This window comes from Macrotis lagotis, chromosome X, assembly GCF_037893015.1.
Source record: "Macrotis lagotis isolate mMagLag1 chromosome X, bilby.v1.9.chrom.fasta, whole genome shotgun sequence".
Classification (NCBI taxonomy): domain Eukaryota; kingdom Metazoa; phylum Chordata; class Mammalia; order Peramelemorphia; family Peramelidae; genus Macrotis; species Macrotis lagotis.
In genome coordinates, this window is record NC_133666.1 from 239,953,543 (window position 1) to 239,965,603 (window position 12,061).

General features: G+C 40.0%; 1 long non-coding RNA gene across 1 annotated transcript; it reads right to left on the reverse strand.

The window, feature by feature from the left end:
• Positions 1–5,443: 5,443 nt before the first annotated feature.
• LOC141498087 (uncharacterized) lies at positions 5,444–11,488 on the reverse strand. Its single transcript, XR_012471551.1, has 3 exons — positions 11,353–11,488; positions 9,432–9,540; positions 5,444–5,609 (listed from the first exon to the last, which is right to left on the reverse strand). It is a non-coding gene; the product is annotated as an uncharacterized LOC141498087 (long non-coding RNA).
• Between the last annotated feature and the right edge of the window lie 573 nt (positions 11,489–12,061).

Here is a 12,061-nt window from a genome sequence, read left to right on the forward strand (position 1 = left end):
AGAATACCTGGTCCAGGAACGAGACCACTCCCCAAGCACCACCCTACTTCAGAAGTGTGTTTAAGAGGAAGCCTTGCTTCTCCTTGACTTTTTTTTTTTTAAGGTCTCCTTGACTCTTGCCTTCTATCCTGCAGGATGGCTTTCTCTTTTTCCTTCCTAGGCCATGTGCTCTCACCAAGGGCCCCTATGCCACATTTCCAGGCTGTGCTCACACACTCTGTCTCTCTCTCACTCAAGTCAAATTTCACCCTGTCCTAAAGTGCCTGTTGCTTCTCTGGAAGGAGAAAAGTTTCAACCTGTATACTTTATAATAATTTGTAATGAATCCTGAGTAGTTTTAAAATCACAGGGGGCATGTGAATTCTTTCATTTTTCAGTAACCTTCAAAGATTTCTATCTTTAATTGACAATCCCAAATCCCATTGGCAACACTAGTCAAATGTTTTCCTTCTTATCCTATTAACCACATATTTTAAGGAAAAAAATATAATTTATTGACTGCTTCATCTTTCCATTAGTCCTTTCTAGAAAAAGGCTGTTCTTTTTCCAACTTTTAACCTCCCCAGACCAAACCTTTCATTTTAACAAAACCAGTTAAGCAAAAACACCCAATACAATGAGTGCATATAGTTACACATTCAGGATCCTGACCAGGAATTTGTCACTTATCATGGGGAAGGAGGAATGCCCAAGGTTACAAAGGTAGCTTTAGAAGTGGGAGTTAAACCTAGACAATGACTCCAGGCAGGGTTCTATCCCAGGGATGTCTCCTGTTTTGTCTAATTCTATGAAGAACCCCACCTCCCTTGGTTATATCATTGAGACTAAATTTAAGTGTAATTTTTTTTATTGGCAGATCCCTCCAGTTATTTGCCTTCATTTACTTCACTGAACAGCATTTCTGGACTATCTTGAAAGATTAACTTCCGGATGCTTTTTGCACTTTGTATTCATTTGAAGACAATTTGTTATTTTCTGTGTTGTTAGTACAATTTCTGTCAATTTACTTGGCATTTTTTACCTTAGTGAATTTAATGTCTCAATTATTTTCTCCCTTGATTTTTTCAGCTACTTATCTTTTTAGGTCTTCTATAGAGATTCTCCCAGATTTGTATATTCTTCAAATGTTTAATATCTCAGCCATACCATGTATTTCTGTTGTTTCCCATTCATGGTATTGTTCCAATCTACCCATTCCAATTATATGTTAGCACTGGGAATAAAATGTTCAACCTTTTTAGGTTGAAATGTAACTATTTGCTTTTTGGTTATTTGTAATTTTTTTGGAGGGGGAGCAATGTGGTATAACAGATGATTGAACTTGAGGAAACCTGGATGTGAATGCTATGCCCAACATTTCATCTGTGTACCTCATAGGCAAGTGACTTACTCTGTTTTCACAATTCTAAAAAAAGTCTAATATTTACCTAATAAGGGTTGTGAGAATCAAAGAGGATAATATTTATAAATCATATAGTGATAGTTCTCTTTCTATTAATTCAGTCACATATAGCAGTAGAGGAACATAGTTTTAAAGAAATAGGTTTGCTTTTTTTTGATAAACCTAGAGAGTCTAGCTTCTGGGTTAAGAACTTTCACTTCAATAAAAACTATTGGGAAAATAGTTAGTATGGCAGAAACTTGGATTAGCCCCACATCTCACAACCCTTACCAAGCCAAGATCAAAATGAGTATAAGGATTTAGACATAAAAGACAACTTGATAAGCAAACTAGATCAAGGAATAGTTTAACCTGTCAGATCTATGGAAAGGGAAGCAGTTTTAATGATAGAGATCATTAAAAAAACTAGATAATTTGATTAAATTAAAAAGCTTTTCTACAAATAAAACCACTGTAAACAAGATCAAAAGAAATGTAAATTGGTAAACACTTTTTCACAAATAATGTTTCTGACAAAGGACTCATTTCTAAAATATATAGAGAACTGAGTCAGATTTATAAAAAAAAACAACCATTCCTCAATTAACAAATGGCCAAAAGATATAAAAAAAGGCAATTTACAGATGAGGAAATCAAAGCTATCCAATATCATGAAAAATTGCTCTTAATCATTACTGATGCAAATGCAAATTAAAACATCTCTGAGGTACCAACTCACACTTCTCAGATTGGCCAATATGACCAGAAAGGAAAATGATCAATGTTGGAAGGATGTGTGAAATCTGGGACACTAGCACATTGTTGGTGAAGCTGTGAACTGATCCAACCTTTTTTTTATTTTTTATTTATTTTGAATTTTACAATTTTTCCTCAAATCTCGCTTCCATCCCCTCACCCCCTCCCCCATGAAAAGCAGTCTGTTAGTTTTTACATTGTTTCCATGGTATACATTGATTTAAGTTGAATGTGATGAGAAATCATATCCTTAATGAAAAAATAAAATAAAATTTAAGAGAATAACAGGGGTTTTTAAAATTTAAGGTAATACTCTTTGGTGTTTGTTCAAACTTCACAATTCTTTCTCTGGATACAGATGGTATTCTCCTTCGCAGATATCCCAAAAATTGTGTCTGATTGTTTCACTGATGGAATGAGCAAGTCCACTAAGGTTGTTGATTCAGAGTGGTTAGAGCACTGGCCCTGGAGTCAGGAGTTCAAATCCAGCCTCAGACATGTAATAATTACCTAGCTGTGTGGCCTTAGGCAAGCCGCTTAACCCCATTGCCTTGCCAACCTTTCTGAAGAGCAATTTGGAATTATGCCCAAATGGCAATAAAAATGTGTATACACGGGGGCAGCTAGGTGGCAGTGGATAAAGCACAGGTCCTGGAGTCAGGAGTACCTGGGTTCATATCTGCTCTCAGACACTTAATAATTACCTAGCTTTGTGGCCTTGGGCAAGCCGCTTAACTCCATTTGCAAGTAAAAAAAAAAAGTGCCTACTCTTTGATCAAGCAAAAAAAGGACAAAATATTCCCTAAATCTTGTCACTAGGAGGAAGTTTGAGGATCAAATAATAAGTATTTGTTTATTTTTTTTTTTAGGTTTTTGCAAGGCAAATGGGGTTAAGCGGCTTGCCCAAGGCCACATAGCTAGGTATTAAGTGTCTTGAGACCAGATTTGAACCCAGGTACACCTGACTCCAGGGCAGGTGCTCTAACCACTGCACCACCTAGCCTCCCCAGTATTTGTTTTATTGCAAAAACCAGGACATTGGAAAAAAACAATATGCCTTCTCAAAAATCCTGAAAGCAATAACCAGAAATTAAAAAGTCCTTCCCCACAGCCTTTCTGGGCATCTAAAACTTTTGCTCCTCTTGGACAGGACTATTTTTAGCTAATATCCTTCCTGGTTCTTCTATAGTTCCCAACCACCATCCCCCCACCACCACCACCACTTTGTGCAACAAATTGAGTGGTGACGTCCTTTTGTAATATTGTTGCCACTGAAAGATCATGGTCACCATATTCTGATCCTTTAGATTATAAAGTTTTAAGTTAAATCTTTTGATTGTAGGAAATTGCTATTAAGGAATCATGAGACTGAAAATTTGGCCTTCTGAGTTTGAAAGAAAATTTAGGTTATGAGACCCATCAGCCCAATGGGGATTCATGGATATTTGTGAGTGGCAGGCTTATTTGGAAATGTCTCACCTGGAAGACTTAAAAATCTGACTGAAGGCATTTAGTCATCCACTTTACCTTACTTTGAAACTAATATCTAAACGAAAAAGATAGTTGTCTTCTGTCTTTGGTCCTTGTGGTAAATTCCTATAATCAAGTTGGGTAATCAATATAAAGGAAAAATATATATATGTACTTAACACAATCTTAATTCTAATAGCTGGATAGACTAACATTGGCAGCTGTTGCTAGCTTCAGGCTCCCAGGACTCTTAAAACTGGATTATATAAAATTTGTTTAAATTTTCTATTTGTAAACCAAGATCTTTGTATGACAATTGGTTATGTTTTGACCTGAAATTTGTGTTGAGAAAAATTTTTATTGGAAAATAAGCTACATACCAGTTTCCTGAAAACCTTGGTTATTGAGATACCAAGACATCAGATGCACCCAGATGTTTATGGTTTATATTTGTTATTTTACTTTCTCTCTTGATTGTATGGGACTGCCCCTTTTGATCTTTGCAATTTGCCCTTGACTCTATAATTCAATCACCCTGTACCTCCACTCCCCTCATATACTGACATGTTTATTGCCTGACCATTCTTCTAGCAACTCTAGCTATCTTAAGACATGCCAATTTCCTTCCCTTTATGAGTGAGGGGGGGTGCTATACTAAGTTACCAGCCTCATTTTCCCCTCCAGAGCCATTTGGGTCCAGTAGCCAGATATCAGGATGACTGGAGTTAGCCCTGGATGTGATCAGGGTTAAGTGACTTGCCCAAGGTCATGCGGCTAGTGTCAGGTATCTGAGGCTGGACTCAAACTCCCATCCTTCAGACTCCAAGGCTCTATCCACTGCCTCACCTAGCTGCCCTTGAAATAAGATAACCTGGGTTCAAGATCCTCCTCCTCCTCCACTAAGATTTTGTGACTCTGGACATACACTTCTAAGTTCTTAGTGCTTCAAGCAAATCAAATTATAAATTGCAGTACAGGTGTTGATTGCATCAGTAGAGTTCCCTACCCCTACATAGGTGAAATCAAAAATAGTTAAAAAAAAAAATACAGAAGAGGGGCAATTAGGTGCACAGTGGATAGAGCACCAGCCCTGGAGTCAGGAGTACCTGAGTTCAAATCCGGCCTCAGACACCTTAATAATTACCCAGCTGTGTGGCCTTGGGCAAGTCACTTAACCCCATTGCCTTGGCAAAAAAAAACTCTTAAAAAAATCCCAAAAGATTCAATTTTGTGTCTTGGGCCTCAGTTTCTTCATTTGTAAAATGAAGGGCATGTCTAGCATTTTTCCTTTTTTCTCCCTCTAGAATTATATTTATATTGTATAAATGCTGAAATCTTTCAAGTATCTGCTTCCGCTCTCTCCTGTAATATTTTTATAGACAAGGTCAATGCTGGATTGAAAGATGGTAGTCAGTATACCATCACGATTTTTAAGTTAAATGGAAATATAAAAATGCCAATTTAGATTGCTGTTAAAACATGTTTGTTTACTAATCAGATAGGTATAATATCTAAATATTTCATGCAAAACATGCTCTAAAAAGTTACATGAAAACTTTATAAATCCAATAGTAAAGAGTTTAAATGATTTACTTTAAACAAAAGCTAATATAACATGAATAACTACAGAAAGGATGAATTAACTTCTGGTATCAAACTACTTATCTATATAATTCTAGATAATAAACTACAGGGAGATTCATTAATTTCTAGCACTTTTATAATATGCATGAATCACGAATAATGGTTCAGATTTCTTAAAACCTATTCTATACCATGCAGCTTAAGTTATCACGAACTAAAAAGAAATAAGTAGCAAGTAAACAAGTCTAAAGATATGATAAATTGTTAGATATTTAATGGCTGGTCATTCTACAAACTCTTGATTTCAGATCCTTTAATCCACCTGGTTCTTCGAATTACTGTGGATCATTTTTCACCTGTCTGCAGAGATTTCTTCTCATTAGCAGCCTTCTGCTTTTGTTGCATTATTTCAGAATCCCTATAAAAACAAAAACATTAACTGCTTTAAAATGTTTTGAGGTATCTGAACAAGTACTAACAACCAATTACATTTCCCATTTTCCCCCTTTGTTTGTAAGGAGTTACAGATGGGAACTGGAAATATACTGCTTTGTTAATGCAACCATAATTTTTATTGGATTTTGCTATGCTGAAATGTCCTTAGAAAATTATCTCCTTTTTTAATTTCACTTTTAGAAGCTTAATCTCATCATTCATGAACAACTCATATTTTTTAAGAACCTAAGCCCAAGCTAAATTTGTTAATTCAAAATATTTTGTAACATATCCTTTATTTTTTCAGGGGTTTTTTTTTTTTAGGTTTTTTGCAAGGCAAATGGGGTTAAGTGGCTTGCCAAGGCCACACAGCTGGGTAATTATTAAGTGTCTGAGACCGGATTTGAACCCAGGTCCTCCTGACTCCAGGACTGGTGCTCTATCCACTGCGCCACCTAGCCACCCCTCAGGTTGATTTCAGGAACATTCTTATGTTCATAAAAGAATCTAGTAAGATAGGTGAACTCTCCCAAATGCAAAAAGAACCCAAAAGTATGATGACAAAAGGGGGTAACTGAGCAAGTGGTGACATAAGACAAGAAGGTGAAGCTGAAGGGCAGCTAGGTGGCACAGTAGATAGAGCACCAGTCCTGGAGTCAGGAGGACCTGAGTTCAAATCCAGCCTCAAACACAAATACCTAGCTGTGTGACCTTGGGCAAGTCACTCTTAACCCCATTGCCTTAAATAAAAAAAAAAATTTAAAAAGAATGTTAGCCAGAATATAATTGACAGCCTCTATAAACATCAAATAGCAGCCATGAGATCCAGATATAGAGAGTTCTGAAGAGGACAATGAATCCAACAAGTCAACATTGTAATCTTTACTAAAGTTAATGCATTTTCCAATCAGCTTTAAATGAAAATTTAGTTTTCATATAAGCTCTTCATTGTTTTATTTATTAATCTTTTAGTTGACTTTAAGCTTTCTATGGGCAGGGATGTATTATATTCTCAATATACCTAGCTTATTAACTTGTTTTGCTTAAGTCCTTAAACTTCCATCTATCTTCATATAGCCTGCACTAATGAGAAACTCAGTGTCAGTTTCTTAAAATACAAATGAAATATCACATGATTAAAAGGTTTTATTGGCTAAACCAATGGCTCCATGCTACATACAACACAAGTTGTTGCCAACATTACACAATCATAGAATTTTTGAATGAGAAGGGACCCTCCCCCAAAAAAAGAACCGGGCTTAACTGACAAAGTGCTCCAATTCAGCTTTTGCCTAAAAATTCTCCAACTTCACCTTCTAATTGTTAGTAAATCTTTCCCAACCATCTTAATCCTAATTCTGATCACTCCTTTTTCTATCCATTACTTAGACACAGATAATTTAAAACAAATTTTTAAGTCATTGGAGAGATACCCTAACATTCATCAACTCTCATGGGCACTTAACTGTTGATGTTTGAAGTTCAGACAACTGCCTGCAGAATAGTTTGTTACCTTTAACATAAAAAAGGATTGAGCTACTTAGGTTAAAATATCCAATCAGTGCAGTCATTTTTGCTAATTTTATTAGAAGAGTCCTTATGGTAGCAAAGAACTGAAATTATATGTCTATTAACTGGAAAATGCTTAAACAAACTGTGATGCACAAACCTAATGGAATAATTACTATGTTATAAGAAAAATACATAGAGAGAACATAGACTTACTAGAATTGTAATGCAAAATAGAGCTAGAAACCAATATGCACAATAACTAAAAACAACAAATGAACCACCATCAAAAATATGAAAAATAGTAAAATTATAAAGAGGAAGCTTGGTTCTAAAGAGAAGATACCTCCCTTACTCCTTTGCAGTTATTTTAATGTGGAACAATGCCTATATTATCATTTTTTAAAATTTCTATTTAATTTTTTTTCCAATTCCATGTAAAGGATTTTTCAACATTTTTTTCTAAGGTTTTTAGTTTCACATTTTTCTATTTCTTTTCCCTCCCTTCTCCTGTATCAATTGTTTTGATAAGTTTTGCTGATTTTTTTTCTTACTCCTCTCTTTAAAAATTATTTCCAGGGGCGCCAGGTGGCACAGTGGATAAAGCACCGGCCCTGGAGTCAGGAGTACCTGGGTTCAAATCTGGTCTCAGACACTTAATAATTACCTAGCTGTGTGGCCTTGCAAAAAAAAAAAAAAACCTAAAAAAAATTATTTCCAGGAGGCTAGGTGGCAATGCATAGAGTGCCTGCCCTGGAGTCAGGAGTACCTGAGTTCAAGTCCAGCCTCAGACACTTAATAATTACCTAGGTGTGTGGTCTTGGGCAAGCCACTTAACCTCATTTGCCTTGCAAAAATCTAAAAAAAAAAAATTATTTCAAGGGAAGACTGCTGAGATGGGAAAGAGGGAAGGAAATGCAAAAGGAAATTTAAGTGTTAGAAAATAGGTATTAACAAAATTTCATTGAGATAGCTGGATTGGTTGCAGTGACTACAGCACTGACTCTGGAGTCAGGGATCCAAGGACCCAAGTTAAAAAACATGACCTCAGACACACTCAGAGTGTGTAACCATGGACAAAATCAGTCACTCCACTTGTCCCCCTTATCCATAAAACAAAAAAAAATTCTATTTAAAAAAGTACCTCCTGTAGTCTTTCTATATTCCAAATGGATAAGGTAGTCATGAAGGATCTATAATGAAAAAGGACTGGACCTGGGGTTTCCTATATATATTAAGAGTCCATCCATATAGTTCAGATGAAGGGATATGATAAATTCATTTTTCATTTCCTTCTAATCACTTTTTCTTTTTTGGATTTTTGCAAGGCCATGAGTTAGTTAAATGACTTGCCCAATCACACAGCCAACTCCAGGACTGGTGCTCTATTACACTGTGTCACTGAAAGATAATAAACCTCACCATCTGTGTTAGCTCTTGAACTCCAGGAACTAGCCATTCTTGGACCATGTTGGACTCTGAGAACTAGCTATCTGCTCAGAGCCTATTTCAAAACAAGGATGTTTTGCTCCAGATAGTGATGTTCATACCAAATTCCTGAGAACATAGCCTTAATAATTCATGTCAATTAATTGAACTGTATCCTGGTTCCCTGGTGGAATGCCTTCTTTGTCTAAGACCCTACAATAATCCCCAGCTAAGCTTCCCTCTTCAGAATCTCACCCATGGAAAGGATGCTTTGCCTGGGGCTTTCCCAGTCGGGAGTCAATGGCTGACACTTGGGATTTCCCAGCCACTGATTATCGAGTTGGTGCTTCCCCTGAATTGGTGATATTTTCTTTATCTTTTTCTTGTATACTGATAATTACATTAATCATTTTACTTATTATATTAATATTGTTTTTCTGTTTCATTTAAGAAAGTATGTATTCCTTGTTTTTGTATATGACTTTTTGTTATTAAACATCTCTCTAAAAGCAAGAGTTTGGCATTTCATTTTGTGGGTGCAAAATACTGAACTATTCTTAATCCTACAGCCACCTAGCTGCTCCCCTTCTAATAACTTTTTTAAGAAATATATTCTGGGGGCGGCTAGGTGGCGCAGTGGATAAAGCACCGGCCCTGGAGTCAGGAGTACCTGGGTTCAAATCCGGTCTCAGACACTTAATAATTACCTAGCTGTGTGGCCTTGAGCAAGCCACTTAACCCCGTTTGCGTTGCAAAAACCTAAACACACACACACACACACACACACACACACACACATATATATATTCTGCTTCCAGTTAACAGGTTCAAATGAAAAGCCAGTTAATAACCCCCATTAAAAACTTACCTCTGTTTTCTCTGGGAAGCAGACAGACTATCTTCTTTTCTTTTTCCCTTGCTAATCTCCTGTGTTTTCTTCATGTTTTTCTGACGGGCAAGTTCCCGCTGGTTTCCACCTACAAAATAAACAGCACTCATACTTTTAACTTCCTCCATATTCTTAATTAGATTTATTTAAAGGATATATGATTCTTTTCCCCTTCCTCTTTTTTCCCCAATTACATGCAAATACAAGTTTTCAACATTCATCCTTTTTTGCAAATACATTTTTTACCACACTCTTTTCCCTTCCCCCTCCTCAAAGCAGCAAACAATTTGATATAAGGCTGTATGTATATGTCCAACTGTGTTTTTTTTTTTGCAAGGCAAACGGGGTAAAGTGGCTTGCCCAAGGCCACACAGCTAGTTAATTATTAAGTGTCTGAGACCGGATTTGAACCCAGGTACTCCTGACTGTAGGGCCGGTGCTTTATCCACTAAGCCACCTAGCTGCCCCCCCAACTGTGTTTTAACACAATGATTCTTTAGTTTGAACTGGCAACCAAGACTTGTAGATATGACAGGATTAGGAGAGACATGAAAATACATCAGCACATAAAGTATTAAACCAAAAATATTAAAGTTGCCTGCAACCAAATCATTAAAATCATTTCAAGCTCATAGCATCATAGATTTAGGGTTGGAAGAAATCTTAGAAGTCAATGTATCATTTCACTGAAGGCTAAGTGGTTCAGTGGGTGGCTAGATGGCCCAGCGTTTAGAGCACTGGCCTTGGAGTCAGGGGGCCAGGAGTCTGATCTGGCCACAGACACACTTGACACTAACTAGCTGTGTGACTCTGGTCATGCCACTTCACCCTGACTGCCTGGCATCCAGGGCCACCTCCAGTTGTCCGGATTCATAACTGGCTGCTAGATCCGGATGGCTCTGGAGGAGCACAGCATCCCCCTGCTCAAAAACCCAATGAAGCACTGGTCATGACATCACCTCCCTCGTGTCATGGTCTTGGGAGGATGAAGGCCCAACATAGTGGTCTGTGACTGCAGCCTTGTTGGTGAAATCAGGAGGAGTTGGTAAGTCACTTAACTGGCATCTGCCACAGTGTGATCAATCTTAAGGGGGGGGAATAATAGCAATTACCTCTGGGAAAATCAAATGATCTGTATTACTGGTGCACAGCAGGCACTTAATGCTTCTTTCCTTCCTTCCTTGCTAAGGCCCGGGAATTTACCCGACTGGTTCAGCAGTACCCAATAATAAATGGCAGACAAGCCTCACCCCCAGGTATCCGGCCAAACCCCAGCACCCCGAATGCAGCCTGACTGCAGCAGTCAGGGTTAAATACTTTTGTAGACTAAGTAAATGAATTGCAGATTGGCCCAGGAGATCCACGCTGACAGGAAAGGGTGCTCATTTTTAACTTGTACAAAGACTTAACTACGGGTCGCCCCCGGGCTGTGGGCAGCGCCCATCCTCAGCGCACGCCCCTGCCCCTGCCCCTCCGCAGGGGCCGGGGCTCTGACAGGAGGAAGGAGAGCCAGGACGCCGCGCTCGCGCCTCCGCCGGCCGGGAGCGGGGCCGGGGAGCGGGGCCGGGGCCGGGCGCGGGGAGCGGGGCCGGGGAGCGGGGCCGGGGCCGGGGCCGGGCGCGGAGAACCGGGGAGCGGGGCCGGGGCCGGGGTCGGGCGCGGGGAGCGGGGAGCGGGGGCCGGGGCCGGGGCCGGGCGCGGGGAGCGGAGCCGGGGAGCGGGGCCGGGCGCGGGGAGCGGGGCCGGGGCCGGGGCCGGGGTCGGGCGCGGGGAGCGGGGAGCGGGGCCTAGCCGCAGCTGGGCGGAGCCCTCCGGGCCGAGGGCGGGGCGGGGCCCGGGGCGCCGCGGCGGCGGCCCCTGGGGCCCGGGAGGGGGCCGCGGCGCGCGGGTCCTCACTTACGGGCCATCGCGACTGTCCGAGTCTCCGAGGGAGCCGACGCCTCCGACGATCCCCCGCCCAGCACCGCCGCCGCAGGAGCGATCCGGACGCAACCGCCGCGGCGCCGGCCTTAAGTAGGCGCGGGGGCCTGTGTCGTCACGGACTCCGCCCGCAGCGACCGGCCACTCTCCGGGGGCTCCGCCCCACAGCCCTGGCTAAGGCGCATGCGTGCGGGCGAGCCCTCCTGGACTGGGGCAATGAATGGGCTCCTTTTCGGCTTTTGTGGGGCACTGAAAAAAAATTTTAAACTTTAAAAAAATTATTATCATTACCAGTATATATATCATAGACTATGTGAACTTCTGAAGTTGTACTTTTTTTAAAGAATATATTTAACAAGAACACAATTGCCATGTTTGTGGTCCCTTTAGTTTATGTAGTTTTTCATTAAATGTTTTTTTAATAGCGAATATTAACCATTTAACACAATGTTAATGTTTTTTAAAAACTCAGTTCCATCACCTTCCAACTCCTCTGACAAACAAATCAGTGATGTAGCCGGATCATTTTTTCATTTGCAATGGGTCAGGGTTTGGTTCTGGTGCCTTGATCAGGTGACACTTTTTGCCTGAACCGAACCACCAGAACTAAGCATGACCGGGACCTGTATAACCCGTTTGACTCAATGAACGACAGAGTGTGTTTGTGAGAGAACAAGTCATTAAATAAT